The sequence below is a fragment of the Ictidomys tridecemlineatus genome, chromosome X (genome assembly GCF_052094955.1).
Source record: "Ictidomys tridecemlineatus isolate mIctTri1 chromosome X, mIctTri1.hap1, whole genome shotgun sequence".
Taxonomy (NCBI): Eukaryota; Metazoa; Chordata; class Mammalia; order Rodentia; family Sciuridae; genus Ictidomys; species Ictidomys tridecemlineatus.
The window spans coordinates 2,992,102-3,019,054 of record NC_135493.1 but is presented as its reverse complement, the minus strand read 5'-3'; the positions used below and the strand labels follow the sequence as shown (position 1 = coordinate 3,019,054).

Sequence of the window (26,953 nt, the reverse complement as noted above, 5' to 3'; positions counted from 1 at the left end):
TAAAGATGCTGTGTCCACCAAGAACTAAAAGATAAATATTAAAAAATTCTCTCTCTCTCTCTCTCTCTCTCTCTCTCTCTCTCTCTCTCTCTCTCTCTCTCTCTTAAAAAAAGAGGGCAACACTTAAGGGACAAATAAACACATACATATAATTGAAATATAGAATCAGTTGCTATGATTTGTGCCAAAATGACCATCTATGTGCTCAGAATTCTGTGGTATAAGAACTTATAGCACAACTTTAAGTGCATATCACCCTGACACTTAAATCTTGTTCAGATTTAAGTGTTCAGATGATCATGGTGCCAAACTAGGTATCAATAGTAGTGAATGCTCAAATAACCATAAGGTATTGTAAGGTGACCATGTTACATAATCAAATGTCACATTTGTTTCCTTTAATGTCCAAGATGTGGTAGCAGTAAAGTAATTGACAATGATAATCATATTTTTTTTAAAAAGCCAAAGATAATTAAGCAGACACCAAAGGCCAAACACAGTTAAGTTGCAGGTTTAGATCATTGTAATGAAACATGAATCTAAGTCCCCCAGTCCATACTGAAAGCCACAATGCAGAAGTAAACCACTAAGGTATTGAAACAAATAGTCCTTAAGTGGAAATAGATAACTGTGAAATATTTTAGGGAAAAAAAAGTATATTAACAGGTAGTCAAAGTATCTGAGAAGACAAACATAGCACACCATGTTAACACAGCTTTTGCATGTTAGCCAATGGTCATGGTGTAGGAGTTTAAATGACCCTAAGTATAAAGTTATACCACCAAGTTGAATTCTCAGAATAATGTAGTGAACCAGAAAACATGCATGAAAGGTAATCAACTACAGTAAGGAATAAAAAGCAAATAATAATTGTGTGGTAGGAATGTAACCCCATGATCTGTGTGGAGTCATGATATATCAAGAGGGGAAAAATCTTGAAAAGTCTCAAGACACAAAAAGAGATTGGCTGGGGAGAACCATCCACTAATTAGCTGACAGTTCAGTTCCAGAGCCGAACTTCCTAGTCTAGTAAAGACTACACAGATTAGGGCCAGAGAAAGAGTCAGGTCAGACAGAATCAATACCAGTCCCAATTCTTGGAAGTGTCTTAAGATAATAGAGAGGTGTCCACCTTCATGTGCATCCACAATACTGGGGTCCTAATTAGAATATGGCATTTTGTGCTTATATAATCGTATTGAAATAGGTTCTATGATCATATATAACTATAGAACCGATAAAATAAAAGATAAAGTGATACCATCACAGCCACTCAGACTAGAAAATTAATGCTCCAACAGTCACAAGTTTCCTTCATGTATTCAGATTCTGAACAAATATTTCACAATTGCACCAAGTTCTGACAACAAAACAGTCAACAGAAAAAGTAAAAATGCTCAACTTTTAGGATTTGATAGTTTAAAGGGAAAATTGAGAATTATAATTATAATAAAGTTTATAATAAACTTAATTATAATAAAGTTTAATTGAGAAATTATGGAAGATGTAATAAAGGAAGTGATGTTTGGACTGAGACCTGAAAGATGAGTAAGAACTGGTAAAGTTCACATTTAAAAAAAAAAGAAAGAAATAAAGAAAGTAAGACTTTTCTATCAAATACGAAGACTGAAAGGATCAACATATCATGCTATGCTAGAAAATATGAAAACAGTTCAGTCCTCCTATAGCAAAGAAAGAGAGGAAAAGAGTGGGTAGAAATAAGACCAGAAAGGTAAGCAGAAACAGTTCATGCATGCTCTTCCAAGCCACTTCAAAGAGTTTAGGTTTGATTTTTTAGAGCAAAGGAAAACCACTGCAGAATATTGTCACACAAGCATATTTGCATTAGAGATGGCATTCTGGTTGTTAGGTATATATTGGGCTAAAGAAAGGTAAAACCAGGGTAAAGATTAGAAAAATTGATGTTAGGGAATGGAGCAAAAAGTTGGGCTCAGATGTAGTGAAGCAATTCTGCAATAGCTGGAAAGAAGACAGAAATACTATACAGAAAGAATTTTGAAGCTTTCATGAGAACCCGTAGTTCTATAACCTAAGGGAATACTAGTGGCTTACTTATTTGACAAATATATTATGACAGCCCAATACCACACAGTACTCTGAACTATATGAAATATTATCTCACATTCATTAATTTAGTTGTTGTTGATATTATTTTTAACTATTTGGTTAAGAACATAGTACTGAAGAATATCATGCTAAATGAAATAAGCCAATCCCACAAATCCAAAGGCTGAATGTTCTCTCTGATATGTGGATACTAATACACATTGAGGAAGAGAAGAATAGAAGTTCACTGAGTAAGACAAAGGGGAATGAAATGAAGGGAGAGGGATGGGAGTAGGAAAGACAGCAGAATGAATTGTACATAACTTTCCTATGTTCATATATGAATGGACAACCAGTGTAACTCCACATCATGTACAACCATAATATTGGGAAGTTACATTCCATGTATGTATGATATGTCAAAATGCACTCTACTGTCATGTATGTCTAAAAAGAATTTTTAAAATCTTTTAAAAAGATTTTAAAAAGAACATAGGCATTAAATTTTTTTTTAAAAAAAGACTCTCTTGGAGCAGGACCAAGATTCTGGGCCCCATGGACTTCACTTCCTATTATTACAACAATGAATAGGTTAACATTACATGGCAAAAGTGACTTCGGAGATAGAATTAGTTGATATCAAATGACAAAAATAAGAAGATTATCCTGGATGCTCCAGGTAGGTCCAATGTAATCACATGCATGGGCCCTTAAAAGCAGATGAGAAATGCAGAAGAAGAGGTCAGAGATGTGGCAAAAGACGCAGGAAGGATTCAAAGCATGAGAGAAACTCAATGTTCTATTGATACATTTGAACATGAAGGTATTCATGAGCCAGGAGTCTGTGTGGCCTCTAAAAGGTAGGGGGAAAAAAAACTTCTGGCCAACAGCCAGCAAGGGAATTTGGACCTCAGTTCAGCAACATGAAACTGAAATCTGTCAACAACCTTAGTAAGCTTGGAAGCAGATTCATCCTAGAGCCTCCAGGAAAAAATGCAGCCCGGACAGAGGCTTTACAGAGCTGTGAGATAAAGAATGTGTATTGTTTTAAACTGCTATATTTGTGGTAGTTTGTTATATCAACAATAGAAAATTAATACATTTGGTTTCTTCATCTCTAAAACAAGCATAAATCTTATATTTCTTCTGGATTGCATGATGATTTCATCTATATATATGTGTGTGTGTATCATATAATTGTTTAGATTTGTTATATATGATTGTAATATGTAATTCACTAGAGTATACACCACATAATAGGCACCCAATAAATGGTTGCAAATGATGTTACATTAATAATAGGTTATTTCTGTACACTTATGATGCATTTTGTCATTCATTATCAGATTTTGTTCTTATCACCATCCTGATAGATAAGCATGGCAACAATTTTTCAGCCTATCCAATAGATAAGGATGTAAAACACTAAGAGGTATTTACTTGCTCACAAAGTGACCACTAAATGTCAGAGAAGGTACTAAACCTAGAATTCTTTATTTCTGGTCAAGTCTTGTTTTCTTAATCAGCTTGAAATATGAAAGTTTGCTGAAGGAGTTGATATAATGGAGAGAAATCAGTTATACTATTGGGAAGGGGAAAACACTTCTTGATTGACCAAGTTGTTTATGCCTCCCATGTACCACAGAGTTAGCTAAGGCTCTGGAAATGAATATTGGATATTTGCAAGAAACATAATTTGACAATGGGTCTGCTGGGAGACCATTCTAGGAGAACAGTGAAGACTATAGGATACTGAGATTTGGATAAGGCCATGTAAAAACCAGCACTAAGGGATTTAAGAATCTGATATAGCTGTCTGAAGAGCAAAAATCATGTAGTTCTTAAACCCAGAGTGTTCCGGTTTCAGCCAAAGCCATTAATCCTCTCTGCTTCCTGCTTCCCCAGCTCACCCACACACCCCTCCCAACGGTTTCACAATTCAGCTTTATTTCAAAGTCCAAGAATCTCAAATATAAATCCAGCATGCTACCTAAAGCTAGAAAGAACCCACAGGAAACTAAAAGGCTATCCAAGGTACTTCCATATATCCAAATCTAGAAACACAATCTTACAAGATCCACCTAAGGACTATTGGTCATATCCAGATAAATGGTGAACCAAGGCAGAATCCGCTATTCCAGAAGCTGATGGGAACAAACCTTCTGTTCACTCCTGCAGACTGTGCCCACACCTTAAGTCAATGTTGATCTCTACCAAGACATTTCACACTTTCTTCATATCAAGGTGGAGAAGGAATATAGGAAATTCATACCAATCATCATACAGCAAAGATAAGGTTGTATGTGTGTGATGCCATCCATTTTTGCTACACAGATAAATTTACGGGATATATTTTATATTACCTCTAAGTTTGACATATTTTGCTTCCTCTACTGGACGTTAGTTTCTTTATTTGTAAGATGAAAGAGTTGAACTAAATGGCAACTAAACTTCCAGGTCTAATATTCTATAATTCAGAGAAACATCAACTAAGAACAAATCAAGAGCATAAGCAGGATTGGGTTTACTTTAACCTCTTATTTCCTAGGTCCAAGCTTTGCTTACAATTAGAAATGTACAACTCTACCAATTCTAGGGTTGTGATAAAGGAAAACAAGGAATGTGAAGAATCAAGTACCATGATAAAATGCTAATTATATAATTAAATTTTATTGGAGCATCATAATTATACATAGTAACCGGGTTCATTTTGACAAAGTCAAATATGCAAGGAATTTTATTTCAAGCCCCATCACCCCTTTTCCTTCCTTGAGCCTTCCCTCTGCTCTCCCTCCTCTACTCTATTAAACTTCCTTTCTTCTACATATTCATAAAAAGAAATTCTCTTTTGTGTCTTTAAATTCTCTTTCTCCTATATCTACTCCACTGACCTTCCCTGTATCTTATGATTATCTGATTCCCTCCCCCTCTTTCTTCTTTCCTTTAATTTGGCCTTAGTCCCCACATATGAAAGAAAACATTTGAACTTTGAGTTTCTGAATCTGGCATAATTCACTTAGCATGAATTTCTCCATTTCCATCCATTTACTGGCAAATGCCATAATTCCATTCTTTTTTAGAGCTGAATTAAACTCTACTGTTGACAGGCACCTAGGTTCATTTCATAACTCGACTATTGTGAATTGTGCTACTATAAACATTGATATGCCTGCATCACTATAGTATGCTGATTTCAGATCTTTTGGATAAATACTAAGGGGTTGGATAGCTGGGTCATATAGTGGTTCTGTTCCTACTCTTTTGAGGAATCTCCATATTGTTTTCTGAGTGGTTGTATTAATTTGCAGCTACAAAAACAATTGAAGAGTATACCTTTTTCCTACATCCTCTCTAGCATTTATTATTATCTACATTCTTGATAATTACCATCCTGACTAGAGTAAAATGAAATCTTGGTATAGTTTTGATTTTTATTTCCCTAATTTCTAGAGATGTTGAACACTTTTTCATATATGACTTGACCATTTAGTTTTCTTCTTTTGAAAGTTTCTTTTCAGTTCTTTTGCCCATTTATTATTTGGGGCTTATTTGGCATTGAGTTGTTTGAGTTCTTTATATATTCTGGATATAAAACTCCTGTCAGAGGAGTAGCTGACAAAGATTTTTCTCCCATTCCATAGGCTCTTTCTTCACTCTCATTATCATTTCTTTTATGAGGCAGAAGTTTTTTTGTTTGATGGCATCGTACTTACTGATTCTCAGTTTTATTTCTTGAGCTTTATGGGTCTTGCTGAGGAAGTTGCTGCCTGTACCTTTATGACAAGATTTTGACCCTGTATTCTCTTCTAGCTGTTGCAAGATTACTGTTCTAATTTCTAAATCTTTGATCCATTTTGATTTGACTTTTGAGCACGGTGAAAAACAAGGATCAAAATTCATTATTGTACATATGGATATGCAGTTTTTTTCCAGTACCATTTATTAAAAAGGCTGTCTTTTCTCTGACATATATTTTCAGCACCTTTGTGAAGTTACTGATGGCTATATATATTTGGGTTTGTTTCTGCATCTTCTATTCTATTCCATTGGTCTTCAATGACATAATTAATTTAATAACACCTGACTGTATAGCATGTGACAGATATTGTACCAAGAATGGGACTACAGATATTTTTTTAAAAGGCAAAACATCCTCTGGGGATAGACTAAAAACAACTAACATTTACTTTAAGGCAGAATTAGATAATCAGAGCAACATTATAAGCACTGTACTCTTAGCCAAGTGGAGAAGAAATCAATCATGATTTAGGAGGACCAAAGAGAGTACAAAATTGGAGGAAGGAGGTTGCATTTTAGTGACAAGTTGAAAACATTTCAGTATAAGATGAAATGGGATGGACATTCTACAAGAGTTAATACTCTTTTAAAGCATATTAAAGGAAGCATTGTAACAAAAGAATATTTTAAAAAAATTAAATCACCTCCAGATATTTATGTGATGTCTACAGAAACTTTATACTTAATAGTGAAACAATAAAAGTATCCTCACCAAGGTGAGGAAGGAGATAAAATGCACCGTTAACACCACCACTATTCAACATAGTACTCTAACATTTAGTCAATGAATTAAGCAAAGGAAAATGGAAAAATATTGGAAAAGAAAATATAATTAGTTAGCAATAGAATAATAAAGAATTTACTATAAAATGGACAAAATTGTTAATTCAAATACATCAGTCAATATCATTTGTGAAAACCAGCAATAAACAATTAAAGAATGTAATGGGAGAAAAAAGAACATTTATATATCCACAAAACTATAAAAATTAAGAAAAATATATAACAATATAAAATACATTTGAAGAAAACTATAAAACTTCACTAAGAACTTCTGCTTATGGGTATGATAGATAACCTTTTACAACAGACCAAAACATCCATCAAGAAAATGTAGAAAACTTTGGTAAAATGTGTGTGTGTGTGTGTGTGTGTATGCATGCTCACCTGTGTGCACATATGTGCATACACATATTTTAGAGGCAAAGATCCTGAAATATCAGACCACATACCATTCCATGTGGAATCTGATAACAAAATAATGCAGGCAGAGAGACTGAAAAGTCAAGCAGAAAGCAGTTACTAAGAGACTGAGATGCTAAAGCAGAGTTATCTATACTCTCATGGAAATGGTGAGGAAAAAAAACAAAAACTTCAGGTCTTCAAGTAAGCCTGATTTTTAAAAACAAGATCTGGAAGAAAGGAGAAGACAGAAATGACACTGTCAGTCTGAGCCACGTTTTCCATAGAGGTATTTACTGATTTTGAAATGGTTTTACTGGAAATCCAAGTTAAGAAGCATTGCTAAACGATGGCAAGCTAAACGAAGCTATCAGAAGTCTCATGGAATTTTGGATCCAAGAAAGTGAAGAATACCTGGCAAGCTCCCCAAATTTCCCAGGGGTGCTGAAGTGCTATACAAAGAGTAAGAGGGGGTATGAAATATATCATGCCTTATGGTAAAAATCTCATCCTTGAAGTGTATCAATCCTTAATTAGATTAAGGTGATCTACTTTCAGTTTAGCTGTCTGCAAGAAACTCAATACTCTTTTTTGTTAAGATAACAACAGAGAACTCCAGGTTCCAGATAAGATGGAATAGATTTTTTTCTCCCTATTCCTCTAAAGTTGTTAGAACTAAAACCTCAGATGTCATGCAACAAAAAATCCTAAGAAGACATTAAGTGGTGGAAGCCCAGCTAGGTAAGAACCTATGGACTTTAGGAATTATATAGCAGTAAGTTCCCTGCACTTTCTTTTTACTTCCACAACAAATATTCCCAGGCATTTTTCCCAGGTGCTAGAAAAGTCTGAAAGTAAAAACCCCAAGAGAGGAAGAACCAAAAACCTCTATGGAAAACCTATTCTCAGACACTTCTCAGAAGATGATATAAAGTCGATCAACAAATATATGAAAAACTGTTCACCTTTGCTAGCAATTAGAGTAATGCAAATCAAAGTTTCTCTAAGATATCATCTCACTCCAGTCAGAATGGCGGCTATTAAGAACACAAACAACAATAAGTGTTGGTGAGGATGTGGGGGAAAAGGCACACTCATACACTGTTGGTGGGACTGCAAATTGGTGCAGCCAATATGGAAAGGAGTACGGAGATTCCTTGGAAATATGGGAATGGAACCACCATTTGACCCAGCTATCCCTCTCCTCGGTGTATACTTAAAGGACTTAAAAACAGCATACTACAGGGACACAGCCACATCAGTGTTTATAGCAGCACAAGTCACAATAGCTAAACTGTGGAACCAACCTAGATGCCCTTCAGTAGATGAATGGATTTTTAAAATGTGGCATATATACACAATGGAATATTACTCAGTAATAAAAGAGAATAAAATCATGGCATTTGCAGTAAATGCATGGAGTTGGAGAATATAATGCTAATGAAGTTAGCTGATCCCCAAAAACACAAATGCCAAATGTTTTCTCTGATATAAGGAGCCTGATTCATAGTGGGGTAGGGAGGGGGAGCATGAGAAGAATAGACAAACACCAGATAGGGCAAAGGGGAGGGGAGAAAGGGAAGGGGCATGGGGGTAGGAAAGATGATGAAATGAGATGGACATCATTACCCTAAGTACATGTATGAAGACACAAATGGTGTGACTTACTTAATATACAACCCAAAATATGAAAAATTGTGCTCTATATGTGTACTAAATTCATAAATTTAAAACTTTCAGCAAACTAGAAATGGAGACCATAATTAAGTTGATAAAGGACAACTAAATGAAGTAGAGTTAAAGTTATATTTAATAGTGAAATATTGAGTTCTTTCCTCCTAAAATCACAGCAAAGTCTATTTTAATAACTGCCATTAGACATGATATTAGGAATATTAACCAGTATAATAAGAAAAGGAAATAAAAAATATAGAAAGAAATTAAAATTAAAGGAAGAAATTAAACTGTCCTTATTTGTAGATGACATGATTTTCTATGTATAAAATTACAAAAAATAATCAAAAATTTAAAAAATTCTCATAATAAGTATGTTTCTCAGTCACAGGACACAAGATGAACATAAAAACATCAGTCATATTTCTATACACTAGCAACAAAGGAAACAAAATATAGATACAATTCTGATTAGAATATAAAATAATTTAAGCATTCTGAAAAATTATTTGGCAGATTCTTAAAAAAATAAACATGCAATTAACATAAGACCTGTCAGTTGCACTCTTAGGTATCCATTTAAAGGAGTGAAGTTTTATGTACATGCAAAAAACTCGTACACTGATGTTCACACCAGCTATATATAAAGAAATAGATGGGGGGGGTATGGAGGATTAAATCCAAGGATACTTAATTACTGAGCAACATATCTAACCCTTTATATGGTTTTTTTTTTGGGGGGGGGGGGACAAGGTCTTACTAAGTTGCTGAGGCTGGCTTTGAACTGGCTTTGAACTGGCAATCCTCCTGTTTCAGCCTCCCGAGCTGCTGGATTACATGTGTGCTCCACTGTGCCTAGTGCACCATCTTTATTCTTAATGGCCCCAAACTGGAGACAACACAAAAATATTTCTACAGAAGAATGGATAAACAAATCTGGACCATCCATTCTTCAGAATACTATTCAGTCGGTAAAGAAAGAGCCAATTACTTACACATGCAACAACTTGGATGGTACTCAAGGTCACCGTGCTTAAGATGCCAGTCTTTCACCAAAGAAAACATACAAATGATAAATATGCATATGAAAAGACAATCAGCATTATATATCACCGGAGAAATGCAAAATAAAACAATGAAATACCATACTGTTAAAATGATTGATATTCAAAACATTAACAGCACCAAATGCTGACAAGAATATGGAGCAACGGGAATTCTAATCCATTGCTCATGAGAATACAAAATCAATAGCGATTTGGAAAACAGTCTCATAGTTACAAAACTAAAAATACCATTAACATACAATTCAGCAGCTGTACTGCTTGCTATGTACCTAAATGAGTTGAAAACTTATGTGCACACACAAAAAGCCTAAACACAAATGTTTATGGCAGCTTTATTAACAATTGCCAAAACATGGAAGAACCAAAATGTTCTTCAGTAGGTGAATGAATAAACAAACTGTGGTGCATTCAGATAATGGAATGTTTCAGTACTAAAAAGCAGTGAATTGTTCACACACACACACAACACGAAGTCATCCTAAAAACACTGTGTACTACATGATTCATATTATAAGAAATTCTGGAAAAGATTGTATGAAGATTATAAAGGTCAATAGTTCCCATGAGTTTGAAAGGAAAGAGAGGCGGATGAATAGGTGGAACACAGGGGTTTTAAACTGTGAAAATATTCAATAACGGTAGATATTGTAATTATAAGTTTGTTAAAACTCAAAGAATGGTGTACAATGCAAAGCATAAACCCTAATGCAAATTATGAACTTTATTTAATCATAATGTATTAAATATTGGCTCACTAATATTAATGAACAAACCAGTGGGGAAAATATCTGCTAATTATCTGATAAAAGTCTAGTATCCTCAATATATGAAAAACTTACAACTCAGCAATAAAAGAAGTATCCAATTAAAATATGGGCAAAGAATAAATTTTGTGATATGTAGATTGCATCTATCTTTCATTAGCATGGTATTAATAATAGAGAAAACAAGCAGGGAAGTTATGTGGTATAAATAGAAACTCTGTACTTTCTGTTGAATTTTTTGGTGAACCTAAAATTACTCTAGACTATAACATTTATTGAGTTTATATAGCAAATATAAAATTGTTATGTAATATAAGTAAATTATATAATATTATCAAACTAGACATGGAAAACAGATTAATCATTCCAGGAAAAGAGAAAAAAAGGTAGATGTTACTATAAAGGGGTAACATGAAGGAGTTTCTGTATGGTGATTGAACAGTTCTGTATCTTGATTATGGTGGTGGTTCTATAAATGCATATGTAAGTTTAAATTGCATAGAACTACCAGCAGACACACAAAAATCAGTGCATATAAAACATTCTTATATACCTGTAGTACAATGATGTTATTGAGGTCTGTGGCTTACTGAATATTTCATTATATTCATATCAAAACTCCCACAAGCAAAACCTAGGTAAAGAGTTCACAGGGCCTTGGTTTATACCCAAAGGACGTAAAAACAGCATACTACAGGGACACAGCCACATCAATGTTTATAGCAGCACAAGTCACAATAGCTAAACTGTGGAACCAACCTAGATGTCCTTCAGTAGATGGACGGATAAAAAAATGTGGTGTCTATACACAATGGAATATTACTCAGCAATAAAAGAATAAAATCATGGCATTTGCAGGTAAATGGATGGAGTTGGAGAATATAGTGCTAAGTGAAGTTAGTCAATCTCAAAAAAACAAACACTAAATGTTTTCTCTGATATAATGAAGCTGATCCATAATGGTTGGGGAGCATGGGAGGAATGGAGGAACTTTAGAAAGGGCAAAGGGGAAAGAGGGGAAGGAAGAGGGGTATGGGGGTAGGAAAGACAGTGGAATGAGATGGACATTATTACCATGAGTACATGTATGAAGACACAAATGGTGTGACTCTACTTTGTGTACAACCAGAGACAGGAAAATTGTGTTCTATGTGTGTACTATGAATTGAAATGCATTCTGCTTCCATGTATAACAAATTAGAATAAATAAAGAAATAAAAAAGAGTTCACAGGGATCTATGAACTATTGTCACTTTTTAAAAACTATTGTTTTAAAATAAAATAATCAAAAGATAATATCAACCAGGGTATTACACATTTTCATTTAAAGTGCTCAACATTCAAAAAAAATTATTGAGAATCAGATAAAACTGAAAATACAGACTAGAAGTCCCAGGTATAATCCACGTAAAGTAATGCCCTCATAGCCTACGAAATAATGAGAGTTAATTTTTAGAAAATACATCTCATGGAAATTTTCAAATAACACTGGAATATATAAAAATTAGCAAATAGATACTCTAGAACTGAAAAATTAATAAATGAATTTTAGGATGTAGTAACTTATTGCATAGCATCAGAAATCAATAAAGATGTAAATAAAACATTTAACTAAACCTACACAATACATATAAAACATAACAACCAAAAATACAAGAGTTGTATTTTTGCAAATGCACATTTAGCCTCACTAAATTTCTTATAGGCCATGAAGGAAACCTAAACCAATTTCAAATTTTAAAATTCAGATTATATTCTCTGACAACAATTTAAACTTGAAATCATAAAAAAAGGTAACTATAAAATCATCTCAATTTGGAAATTAAGAAATTCACTTCTAAATAAACCATAGCTCAAAGAAGAAGTCCAAATTATGTAAGAAAACATCTAGTACTACATGAAAATAAAAGTATGGCAAATCAAAACTTCTGATACAACAGACTCTGTATTAGAGGAAAATCTATAGCCTTAGATGAATATATTTGAAAAGAAGAAAGGGTATAAATCTGTTATCTAATTATATATCATATATAGTAAAAAATCAAGTTAAAATAAAAGAAATTAGAAGACTATAATAAATATAAAACCAGAAATTAATGAAATAAAAAATCTATAATCAAGGCACCCAGCAAAGAAAAAAGTTGGTTATATGAAAACGACAATGGAAAATTAAAAGCCATCCTCAAAACTGATGAATTAAAAACTAAAAATAAACAAATGATCAATGTTTGGAATGGAAAGGGCAGCATTACAGATCAATAGTTATTAAAGACATGAGAATATACCATCTAAAAAATAGACTGCATGCCAAAAAAGGTGGAAAATTAGAATAAAAACTCTCTTAAAATATGTTAAAATTGATAAAATAATTTAAAAATTGTAATACTTCCACAATTCTTTTAAAAAATGAGCCTGTAACTAAAGATCTTCCCCAAAAGAAAACTTGAAGCCCAGATGGCATTACCAGTGAATTCCTATAAACATTTAAAGAATAAATAGAATCAGTGTTACATAATGTCTTCCAGAATGTAAAAATGTTGTTGTATCCAAATTCATTTTTGAAGCTAACATTAGTTTAATCCCCAAACCCAACAAAAAGTTGACAAAACAAAAAGCATGCATGCAAAAATTCTAAAACTCATGCACATGCACATTTATTTCCCATTCTGTGTTGCAAAATATCACAAAAGGCTGAGTTTATACCAAGGATATAAAGCTGCTTTAACACATGAAAATCAGTCAGTTCGCAACATTAACAGAATAATCACATGATCAACTCAATAGATCTAAAATATCTGAAAAAATTAGCACCCATTCATGATTAAAAAAAATCTTTGCAAACCAAAAAATAGAAACTTACTTAATCTGATGAAGGGTATATATGGAAAACTACAGCAAAAATCATATTAAAATGAAAAAAAGTCACATTTAATGATAGAATGATGAAACATTCATTTTCCCTTAAGATAAGGAATAAAATAGAAGATGTCTGATTCTCACTTTTATTCAACATTGTACTGGAGGTTGAAGACATTACAGTAAATCAAAAAATATGTAAAAAAATAAATACAGAGTAAAAATAAAAGTAATTGAATAATTAATTAAACTATACATAAAATAGAACTAGTAGTAAATAGGTTCATCAGTATCTCTGAGTGGCAGATCAATATTCAAAAATTGTTTTTCTATTCAACCACAAAAATATTTGGAAAATAATTTTAGAAAAAGAGACATTTATAGCATCAAATAACAGTAAATATCTAAGAATAAATACAGAGAAACCTATACAAGATCTCTATGCAATAAACTACAAAAATATTGAAATATAAAACCCTAATAAATTTACAGATATATGTGTTCACAGATTGGAGAACTACATTTTGAAAAAGTAGAAATTATCTCCAAATTGGACCATAGATTACATGAAATTGCAATACAAATTTTGAAAAAAAAATTTATCATGTGGAAATTGTCAACCTGATTCCAAAAATTACAAAAACAAAGTTAGGGTTATTACTCTATCACATTATCAAGTCTTATTAAAGGGTTTTATAATTAATAGGATATCTATGGATTATCCACAAATAAATCAATGACTCTTGAACTCTTGTATATCTGTGAAATATGTGAAAGGTAGGATAAATACGCTTATAGAAGATAACATAGAATAATATCTTCATGATATTGTGGGACACAAGGATTTTTTAAATGGAACAAAAATATTTTAGCCATGAAACAAAAGATTGATTGATTGGACTATATTAAAATTAAGAATTTCAATTCATTGCTTAAGAGTGAAAAGGCAAATCCCATGGGTGGGAGATGATACATGCAATGCACATATCTCACACAAGATTACTACTCAAAATATAAAGAACTAAAAATCAGTAAGAAATTTAGAGAACTGAATAGACAAATGCACAGATGATTTGAATAGGCTTCTCAAAAAATTTGAAGAACATCAAGATGACAAAAAATATGGAATGATGATCAAACCCCCAAGTCATCATGGAAATGTAAATTTAAACTACTATGATGTGATACCAAAACATGCATAGAATAACAACTAAAATTTTTAAGTAAGAGAGTACTAAGTGCTACAGTGGAAAGAGAGCCATTGGGACTCACATACACTCTTGGTAGACATGTAAATGGGTGCAAAATATTAGGAAACCCCTTGCCATTTTCTAGTAAGTTGAATATATGCATAACCTATAACCCACTAATTCTATTCCCAGTTATACAAAAAGAAATGAGGCCATGCGTTCACTAAATGAACAATGTCTGCAACATTACTCATTATGGTATAGAACTAAACACAATACAAATGTCCATCAAGAGCAGACCTGTGGTTTATGTATAGAATGGAATACAACACAGCACTAAAAATTAATGAACTATAGCTTTTGCAACATTTTGCATGAATTTAAAAATTATGCTGGGTAGAACAAGCCATACACAAGGAATACAAACTGGATTATAAAGGAGTATTGTTTCATTTATATGAAATTTAATAACAAGTGAAATTGATCTGTAGTGTAAAAAATCCAGATATTATCTCTGGGGGCGGGTATGGCAGTGACTGAGAAAAGTCATGAAGAAATAGCTCTGGGGTGTTGATTTTCTATTTCTTGAACTAGAGAATGATTACACAGGTTTGTACATTTAATAAAACTTCATTGAGCTGTACACTTGTGCTTTTGTATTTTTTCTATGTATTCTACACTTCATTTTTTAATGTTTTCATTAACAGAAACAATGTGTTTCTCCCAGTGGAAACCTAATTTTCTTAAAGATAGAAATGGTCCCCAGTTTTTATATAATTCAAAGTACTCTTATGAAATGTCCCAACATGATTTCCTTAAAGATTGAGATGTCTGTCAAGGCTACTAAATTTCATCACCAGAGATACTACTGAAACCCAGAGGGTCACCAGAAACCATTTTGAAAATTTATACTCTAACAAGCTACAAAATCTTGAAGATATTGACATATACCTAGAGACATATACCTACCCAAATTGAACCATGAGGATATAGAAAACTAAAACAGATCAATTTCAAGTAATGAAATTGAAGCAGCTATCAAAAGCCTTCTATCAAAGAAAAGCCCAGGCCTGAATGGATTCTCAACTGAGTTCAAACAGATCTTTCAAGAAGAATTAATACCAATCCTCCTAAAATTATTCCATGAAATAATAATAAAGAGAACAATACAAAACTCATTCCATGGAACCAATATTATGCTGATACCAAAACCAGAAAAAGACACACCTAGGAAAGAAAACTTCAGAACAATGTCTTTGATGAACAGATACATTCTTAATAAAATATTGCCAAACTGCATACAAAAAACACTTTAAAAAGACTGCATCATGATTAAGTGGGTTTAATCCCAGGGATTTAAAGTTGGTTCTAAATACAGAAATCAATTAATGTAATTCAGCATATAAATAGACTTAAGGACAAGAATCACATGATTCAGGGGGATGGGAATAGGAGAGACAGTAGAATGAATCAGACATCACTTTCTTATGTTCATATATTAAAAAAAAAACAGTGTAACACCACATCATGTACAATCATAAGAATAGGATCCTAATTAGAGTAAGTCATACTCCATGTAAGTATAATATGTCAAAATACTTGACTGTCATGTATATTTAAAAAGAATGAATAAAAATCAATCAGTTGGTTATCTCAATAGATAAAGAAAAAGCATTTGACAAAGTATAGCACCCATTCATGTTTAAAACATGAGAACAACTAGGAATAAAAATTGGGAGTTCATAACCCACTTTTCAATCTAATGTATGAAATATGATATGTCAAGAGCTTTGTAATGTTGTGAACAACCAATAAAAAAAAAAAAGAACTTACCTCAACATTGTAAAGTCTATATATGACAAACAAGGCCAACATTATTCTGAATGGAGAAAAATTGAAAGCATTGCCTCTAAAAACAGGAACAAGATAACAATACTCTCAGAAGATGATATAAAATCGATCAACAAATATATGAAAAACTGTTCAATATATCTAGCAATTAGAGAAATGCAAATCAAAACTGCGCTGAGATTTCACTTCACTCCAGTCAGAATGGCAATTATCAAGAATACACATAACAATAAATGTTGGCAAGATGTGGGGAAAACTGCACACTCATACATTGCTGGTGGGACTGCAAATTAGTTTAACCACTCTGGAAAGCAGTATGGAGATTCCTCAGAAAACTTGGAATAGAACCACCATTTGACCCAGTTATCCCACTTCTCGGTCTATACCCAAAGGACTTAAAATCAGCATACTGCTGTGACACAGCCACATTGTATCCTGTAATATTTGCATGTCATTATGTGTATGCAGCAAAATAATGGTAAAATGATGAGTCCTAGGAGGGGAAGGGAAAGGCACTTTTGTAATAATGGGAAAGAGATATACTTTTCACTATACACAATTTTGTACACCTTGAATTATGACCCTTGTTCATGAATTAAAATGGAAACAAAATCAGTGAAACGAAACAGGGTCACAGAAGCAGATCCATACATATATAGTTTTCTGGAGGATAAAAGAGCAATTTGAGATCAATGAGGAAGCCATGGATTATTCAATAAATTGCACTGCAAAATGGATATTATTTAGAAGAAAAGTCAGATATATTTCACACAAAGGAATATAATGCTACTAAATATAAATAACAAATATTGAATATAAGAAAAATATAGAAGCATATCTTTTGTAAAATTGGGGAAGACTACAAGTTTTTTAAAAAATATTTTTAGATGTATGGATGTTTATTTTACTCATTTATTTATATTCAGTGTTGAGAATCAAACCCAGTGCCTCACACATGGTAGGCTAGTACTCTATTACTGAGCCACAGCCTCAGCCCCAAGACCATAAGTTTTAAGTACACATTTATTTAAACATCTCTATAACAAAAACGTAAAAATATTTTTTTTGTTTTTTAAAGAAAGAGAGAGAGAATTTTTTCAATATTTATTTTTTAGTTGTCGGTGGTCACAACATCTTTATTATAATTTTTAAAGAGAGAGAGAGAGAGAGAGAGAGAGAGAATTTTTTTAATATTTATTTTTTTAGTTTTTGGCGGACACAACATCTTTGTTGGTATGTGGTGCTGAGGATCGAACCCGGGCCGCACGCATGCCAGGCGAGCGCGCTACCACTTGAGCCACATCCCCAGCCCCTTTATTATATTTTTATGTGGTGCTGAGGATGGAACCCAGCGCCCCGCACATGCCAGGAGAGTGCGCTACCACTTGAGCCCATCCCAGCCCAAAAAAATGATTTTGACGAAAAGCAACATTAAGATTTGGAATCAAAACAGTAACATTTCAGACATATAAAGAGTTAATATGAATCAGCAATTAAAAGATGAAACAAGAAGGGCAATAACTGGGTCAAATGGTGGTTCCATTCCCAGCTTTCCCAGGAATCTCCATACTGCTTTCCAAACTGGCCGAACCAATTTGCAGTCCCACCAGCAATGTATAAGAGTACCCTTTTCCCCACATCCTCTCCAGCACTTGTTGTTGTTTGACTTCATAATGGCTGCCAATCTTACTGGAGTGAGATGGTATCTTAGGGTGGTTTTGATTTGCATTTCTCTGACTGCTAGAGATGGTGAGCATTTTTTCATGTACTTGTTGATTGATTGTATGTCCTCCTCTGAGAAGTGTCTGTTCAGGTCCTTGGCCCATTTGTTGATTGGGTTATTTGTTGTCTTATTGTCTAATTTTGTGAGTTCTTTGTAAACTCTGGATATTAGGGCTCTATCTAAAGTGTGAGGGGTAAAAATTTGTTCCCATGATGTAGGCTCCCGATTTACTTCTCTTATTGTTTCTCTTGCTGTGAAAAAACTTTTTAGTTTAAGTAAGTCCCATGTGTTGATTCTTGCTATTAACTCTTGTGCTATGGGTGTCCTGTTAAGGAATTTGGAGCCTGATCCCACAATATGTAGATCGTAGCCAACTTTTTCTTCTATCATACGCAGAGTCGCTGATTTGATATCAAGGTCCTTGATCCCTGAAGACCTTAAAAGAGCGTACTACAGGGATACTGCCACATCGATGTTCACAGCAGCACAATTCACAATAGCTAGACTGTGGAACCAACCCAGATGCCCTTCAATGGATGAATGGATTAAAAAAATGTGGCATTTATACACTATGGAGTATTACGCAGCTCTAAAAAATGACAAAATCATGGAATTTGCAGGGAAATGGATGGCATTAGAGCAGATTATGCTTAGTGAAGCGAGCCAATCCCTAAAAAACAAATACCAAATGTCTTCTTTGATATAATGAGAGCAACTAAGAATAGAGTAGGGAGGAAGAGCAAGAAGAAAAGATTGCCATTAAACAGAGGCACGAGATGGGAGGGAAAGAGAGAGAAAAGGGGAATTGCATGGAAATGGAAAGAGACCCTCATTGTTATAAAAAACTACATAAAAGAGGTTGTGAGGGGAATTGGAAGAAAAAATAAGGAGAGAAATGAATTACAGTAGATGGGATAGAAAGAGAAGATGGGGGGAGGGGGATAGTAGAGGATAGGAAAGGTAGCAGAATACATCAGTCACTAGTATGACATTATGTAAAAATGTGAATGTGTAACCTATGTGATTCTGCAATCTGTATTTGGGGTAAAAATGAGAGTTCATAACTCACTTGAAACTATTGTTCGAAGTATGATATGTCAAGAGCTTTGTAAGGTTTTGAACAACCAATAAAAAAAAAGATGAAACAAAATACAAAATTGAGCAAAAGATGTGGACAACCAATTTACCAGGGAATGATACAAATGGATAACTAACATATAAAAATATACTCAACCTCAAGTTTTTCATTTTTAACATCTTATTTCATTGGTGCATTATAATTATACACAAACTGAATTCATCATGCCATATTTTAACATGCACATAACATAATTTGATTATTCTCATTCCCTAGTACCTCCCCCTTTCCACCCCTCCATCCCGATTCACTTGCTTTACTGTACTTATTTACCTTCTATTAGTAGTAGTAGTAGTAAAATTAGTGCATTATAATTGTATATAAAATTGGGATTCACTGTGGCTTATTCCTTAACAGACAGCATAATTTGGTGGATTTCCTTCCCCAGCATTTTCTCATGTTCTCCCCTCCTTTCTCCCTCTTGACCCCCTTCCTCTACTTTATTGATCTCCTTTCTATTTTCATTACATTCCATTTATATTTATTTTTTCTCCTTCCCTTTCCACAGATGAGAGAATACATTCAACCCCTATCTTTTAAAATTAATTTTTATTTGTTTTAATTAGTTATACATGAAATTAGAATGCATTTATGCGCTTTTATATATCATACATACATGGGGTATAATTTCTCATTTTTCTGAGTATACATGTTATAGAATCATAAAAAAGGCCAAATGTTTTTTATAATATGTAGATGCTAATTCAACCCCTAGCTTTTGAGTCTGGCTTATTTCACTTAGAATGATGTTCTCCAGTTCCATTCATTTACCAGCATATGACATAACTTCATTCTCCGTTATGGCTGAGTAAAATTCCATTGTGTTTGTATACCACATTTTCTTTATCCATTTGTCTTTTGGTAGGGACCTAATCTGGTTCTATAACTTAGTTTTTGCAAGTTTTGCTGCTTTAAACATTAGTATTCATGTATTATTAAAGCCTGCTGATTTAAGATCTTTTGGATAATTATCAAAGAGTTATATAGCTGGGTCATATGGTTGTTCCATTACTAGTCTTTTGACAAATCTCCATACTGATTTCCAAACTGCTTGTACTAATTTTCAGTCCTCTCTACAATATGTAATGTACCTTTTCCTTATATCCTTGCCATCATTGTTATTTGTGTTCTTGATGATTGCTATTTCTGCTGAAATGAGATAAAAATCTCAGTATAATTTTCATATGTATTTTCACAATTGCTAAGGATGTGGAACATATTTTCATATATTTGTTGGCCATTTGTATTTCTTCTTTTGAGAAATGTATGTTTAGATCATTTTCCCATTTCTTGACTGGGTTATTTGGCTTTCTGATATTACATTTTTTTGAATCCTTTATTTTTTCTGGATAATAATCCCCTGCCAGAAGAGTAGCTGGCAAAGATTTTCTACCACTCTGTAAGGTCTGTCTTCAAGTTCATTGTTTATTTTGCTGTGCAGAAGCTTTTTAACTTGATACCATCCCACTTATTGATTCTCAGTTTTATTTCTTGAGCTTTATTAAGGAAGTCAATGCCTGCACCAATATGCCCAAGTGTTGGCTCTACAATTTTTTTTCTAGCAGTTGTGCTGTTTCTGACCTAATTCCTAGGTTTTTTATTCACTTTGAGTTGATTTTTCTATAGGAGAAGAGATGAGGATGTATCTCAATCATTCTTATACATATGGATATCCAGTTTTCCCAGCACCATTTGTTAAAGGCTGTCTTTTCTCCGATGTATATTTTTGGCACCTTTGTCAAGGATCACATGTGGATTTGTCTCTATGTCTTTTATTCTATTCCATTGATATTCTGTGTTAGCTTTTCATCACTGTGATAAAAACAGCCCACAAAAGTAAAACAAAGGAAGAAAAGTTTACTTGGGTTCATGGTTTCTGAGGTTCAGTGCTTGTTTGGCCAATTCCATTGCTCTGAGCCGTTGGTAAGGCAGAACATCATGACAGAAGTGCACGGTGGAAAATAGCTACTTGGTTCACAGCAGCTGGGAAGCAGAAAGAGTGAGGGAAGGGCCAGGGGGACAAAATATAACACCAAGTTCATGCCCTCAGATAGATACTTAGTTACTCCCCCTCACCCACTTGCCTACGGTTATCACCCAGTACAGTAGGTCTTTCAAATTATTAATCCATAAAATGGATGAATACACTGGTGAAGTTACGGCTCTCATAATCTAATCATTTTGCATATGAACCTTAATACAGGAGCTTTAGGGGGACACCTCATATAAAAAGAATAACATTCTTCATATCTATTTTTATGCCAACATCTGAAAAAGTCAACTTAATTGGCATATATAGAACACTATTCTCAACAATTTCAATTTTATTCCCTAAAACCCTCTTAGTTTTAATAGGGTTGTTTTAAAATATTAAGAAAACAAAACCTAACTACATTTATGAAAATATTATTTTCATAAATGTATGAAATATTTATATATCCTGACCATATGTCAGGCTAAGAGTCAGCATACTTTTTCTGTAAAGGCCAAAATAGTAAATTTAGGAATTTTTTTCTGTAGGTGGTCAGGAAGTAAATATTTTAGGTTTTGCAGACCTACACAATATCACATTATTTTTCTTTATAAGCCAACTTTCAAACATGTAAAAACATTTTTAGCCTATGGGACATAGAAATATGGTTCATAACCTAATTTGCTCTATGGGCTATTATCGGCTGACTTCTCTTCTAGCCTATAAAACAATTCTCCACAAATTTAAAAGCATTGAAATTCTATGGAATATGCTTTCTGACCACAGAACAATTGAGCAAAAAAAATAATCAAACATAATTAGGAAAATCTCCATCATTTGGAAACTAAGGAATATACTTCTGAATAGCCTTAAATTATGGGGTAAATTACAGTGGGAACTAGACAATATTTTAAAGGTTCTAATATTAAAAAGAATAATACATATTTAAACTCTTGGTTATAGATAAATCCAGATCAAAAGGACTTGGAAAAAAGTTGAAAATCAGTGAGCTAAACATCATGTCATCACATTAGAAAAAGACAAATCACATTCAATGAAAGCAGAAGAAATTAAGAAATATTTAAAACAAAAATTAATAAAGGAGAAAACAAATACTCAATAAGGAGGATCATCAAAAGAAGAGGTTGTTTCTTAGAGAAGAATACAAAAGTTGACAAACTCCTATAGTGGCAATGAAGAAATAAGAGAGAGCACAAACAATCAAAGTGTGGAATGAAAAGAAAAATATGATGACAGATCCTTCAGATATCAAAAAGATCCTGAAATACTATGAAAACACTAATGCCATCAACTTGAAAATGCAATTAAAATGTACAAATTGCTAGAAAATACATCTTACACTTACTCAAGCCAAAATGGAAAATCAGAATGGAACTATAATATTAAAGACATTGAGCCTACAACTAAAAACTCTCTTTTTAAAAAAAAGTTAAGGCCTAGATGACTTCACTATTACCTTCTCCAACAAATAAAGTTATTGTCTAAGGCTGCAGATCCTTCATACCAAAATTCAAACAGAGCATTAGAAGAAAATCACTTTTACAAACAAGTCTTTCTAATGAACTATTGCAAAAATGCAAACAAAAACACACTAGATACAACATATAAAAAGAAGGACACATCACACCCAAATTGGGTTAATTCCAAGAATGCAAGTTTTCTGTAATATTTGCATAAGCAATGAGATTCACAATATCTACAGGTTAAAGAGAATAATCATAATTTCAATTTATGAATTTTATGAAATGTTTTATGCAATATTTATTTCTAATCAAACTACCAGAAATACAAAGCAACTTCTTTAATCAGATAAAATACATTGGCAAGAATCTGTAGCAAGCATTACATTAATGGTAAAACATTAAGTTTTCCATCATTGAATCCCTAGATTAATTGGTGCTACAAACCAGTTAATAATCTAGATGGTTTTTCAGTGTAATTTTAATCTTGCCACACTTCCATGAAAAAATTGGTATTATTCCCATTTTATATATTAGCTATTGAGTCTTAGAGAGAGGTTCAGTTACTTGCTCATGATCAAATATCACATGAATGAATAAGTATTTAACCCTATGCATCACTACCTCTTGCAATGCCAATCCCTCCATTCCTTCTATATTAACTACCACATTCACATTATTAGCAAGTCCTGCCCTTTCTATTTCTGACTGTTACTCAGAATCAGGCCAATTATATGTACTTCCCCCCCATTCTTTCTCTATGCTGCTTCCATCACCACTAACAACTGTTCTGATATGAGCTCATTCATTCATCTTGACTACTTTAATATGCTTTTAATTTGGCTACACAGGTATAATACCAAACATCCCACCTCTGTTTTTTTGTTGTTGTTGTTGTTGTCGTTGTTGTTTTTACTTTTTATTTGGAAGTTATTTCAAACTTTGAATACTCAAGAATAGAATATACTCTTTGTCCATATTAATCAACTGTTAAAATTTGCCACATTGTGCCTCTATACCCCATAAATACTTTATTGTGTATTTCCTAGAGATCAATATCATACTCATATAACCCACTTATATTCAATTATCAAAATCAAGAAATGTAGCATTGACACAACATTATTACCTACTTTGGAGTCTATCCATATTGAAATGCCACCAATTGTCTTAAAAATAATGCCCTTTATAGCAATTTTCCCAGTCCAGGATTCAATCTAAGATCACACATTACATTCAGTTATTATGCCTCTTTAGTCTCTTTTAATCTGGGACAGTTCCTCAATCTTTCTTTGTCTTCAATGACATTGACACTTTTAAAAAGAAAATATCAGTTATTTTGCAGAAGGCCCATAATCTAAATTTGTCTAGTGTTTTTTTTTTCCTTATTAGACAGAGATGATGGGGTTTTGGGCAAAAACAGCACATAAGGCATTGTGAGTCCTCTATAGCACATCATATCTGAAGGCACCTGATTTTTATGTTGTGATGTTACATGAGATTACTTAGATGAAGTCCTGACTGCCAGGTTTCCAGTATAGAACAATATCCTTTAAACTGCTTTCCTGGCTTCTGTTTCTACTTCCCAATTGGATATTTATCCCATCTTTACTTCTCCAATCCTACTTTATGCCCCTACCTTGATGTTTTTCAACAAAATATGCCTGTTCCTACCTCAGAGCCCATGTGCAGGCCCAGAATCTGTCTTTGACTTCAATTTGCATGACAGACTCTTTTTGATCATTTAGGTTCAGTTTAAATAATTTCTTCTTAAAGAGGCTATCTTTGGCTGCCCTTTATAGGTCTCCAGTGTTTTCCCTGACTGCAGAAACTTGTGTGTTTTTCTCCTATTACTTCTCATAATTTCCAACTATTTATTTATGGAATTAAAAATTATAATGTCTATAATCATGTTATATGCATATATAAACATACCAAAGAGAATCCCACCTTGTGTATATGTAGAAAGAACCAATATAAAATAAAGGGGTGAAAGGAAGATCAGTAAAGTAGAGGAAGAATAGGGGGAGGGAGGCGGGGAGGGAGGAGGGGAGGTGGGGAGGGAGGAGTGGAGGGAGAGGGGATTGAAATCAAATTCCTTGCATGTATGATTTTGTCAAAATTAACCAAACTACTACATATGACTATGATACTCTAATAAAAAAAATTACAATGTCTGTCTTCCCCACACTAAACTACAAATTCCACAACAGCAAGATCCTTTCTTCTTTTTTGCTTACTCCTGTATCTCCTGTTCCTTACATGGCATATGGTTCATAAGCTAAAGATGAATATTGTGTGAGTAAATGAGAAACTGATATTATTTAGAACCATCCAAAAACAGATCACATTCTGCCCCCTTAACTTAGAGACTGACATTTTAAGACCCAGCAAAGTATAAGAAAAAGATTTTTAAGTCACAAAGACCCAGGTTCAAATGCCAAATCAAAATAGAGGTGCCTGACCTTGGGCTTTCACAGGTGAGATTTCTTCATATGCAAATAGAGGATACCATCATCTATCTCACTGCATTGTTAGGATTAAATTCTTGTAAAAACAAATTAGAATCATGGTTAGTGCATAAAGGGAGCTGCATAAATGATCAACGGGGTTAATCACTCTGGATTAAAAGATATTCAGAGTAGCACTCTTACAAATCGTACTGCTTAGCTTGCTATGCATGCACCAGTTCAGGTGAATTGACTAATACCCAAGGGAAATCAAGTCCCCCACAGTGAACTCTTCATACTCTTCTATGATGGACTCAGCTCTGTGCTGGTAATGATGAAATTCTCTCTCTCCTCTAATGAAAATCAGTTTCTCCAAACAGATAGATATGATTCCACTTTCTCTGTCACTCCCTTTCTCAGTACTTTCTTGTCACTCCTGCATTATTTCTGTCACATCCCTTGTCATGAGCAATCGTACGCTAGTGATTTATATGTGCCTCAGTTTTTCTCCTACTAGATTTGACTGAATAATAACAACAAAATAATAATGACAACAACAAACATTTCTATAGCACTTACTATCATACTTCCTCTAATCTATGATGCCATCAATTTTAAGACACTCCAATATTTTCTATAGCACTAAAAAAACAAACACACTTCCAAACAAATTATGGATGTCATGGATAATTAAGACTTGTTCTGATTTTCAAAATGTTAAAATATATTAAAAATGCTTCCTAAAATTGATGAAATATGATCTGTTAGATATCATCCTAAGCACTTTACATTTATTAAATCATTTAGTCATTTAACTCTCACAACAACCCTGCAAGTCATGTAATATTATATTACATTCTTTTTCTTTCATACCAGGGATTGAACCAAGGGATGCTTTACCACTGAATCACATCCCCAGCCCTTTTTACATTTTTTTTTTGAGGAAGAGTGTCTCTAAGTTGCTTAGGACCTTGCTAAATTGCTGAGGTGTTATATTATATCTTGATTAATTCTCTCCAATATATGTTCTATCATTCACTCTTTCCATACACAGAATCATTATTGTTAACTCTCATTACCTTATTCCCTTTGATTTATCATTATATACTCAAAATTCAACACAGTCAACTGATACATTTCATGTAGTCAATAAATAGCTGTTGAGAGGAAAAATAAAAACTTCTTGCCTCTCACCAAAAAAGGAGTTATTAAATGGAACTTGAATATATCTGACAATTTCTATAGAAATCAGTCACACAGAAGCTCCAATAAGTGAACATCAGATTTGTCAATTCTAGCTACAATATCCAGAGGCAAATCCTGCCTGGATCTGCAGCATATCAAAACATCTGGAAAGCTATTGCCCATCCATATGTATTGCTTATATGACCCTACATACTTTATATGGAATATAGGTAATAACTAAAATTATTCTTTATCCCTGGGAGGTACTTGGAAAAACAAGGAAACCATTTACAGAGTCTCACAGACTCACCAATTAGAGACAGTGATTCAAGAACTAAATCACCAAGGAAGAAGAGACAACCTGTCTTGTTTGTGCAATTGCCTCAGGCTTCTGGCCAGATTTACAACTGGTCTTATCCTAAGAGTGCACTGACTCATAGTTCCTTCCAACTCTGCACCCAGATTCCAAAACACACACTTTGCAGACAATGATTCAGAGCTGTGGCTGCTTTGCAATGTCAATGTCCCACCTCCCATCCAAAGAGCTACTCTCAA

The 26,953-nt window shown here is 33.4% G+C and overlaps 1 protein-coding gene and 1 long non-coding RNA gene across 6 annotated transcripts in view; one reads left to right on the top strand and one right to left on the bottom strand.

The window, feature by feature from the left end:
• Gabra3 (gamma-aminobutyric acid type A receptor subunit alpha3) overlaps positions 1-26,953 on the bottom strand; it is a 213,235-nt gene that overhangs the window by 148,509 nt on the left and 37,773 nt on the right. The window lies entirely within an intron of this gene.
• LOC144371665 (uncharacterized) overlaps positions 1-26,953 on the top strand; it is a 181,876-nt gene that overhangs the window by 147,560 nt on the left and 7,363 nt on the right. The gene's annotated exons all lie outside the window — the stretch shown is intronic.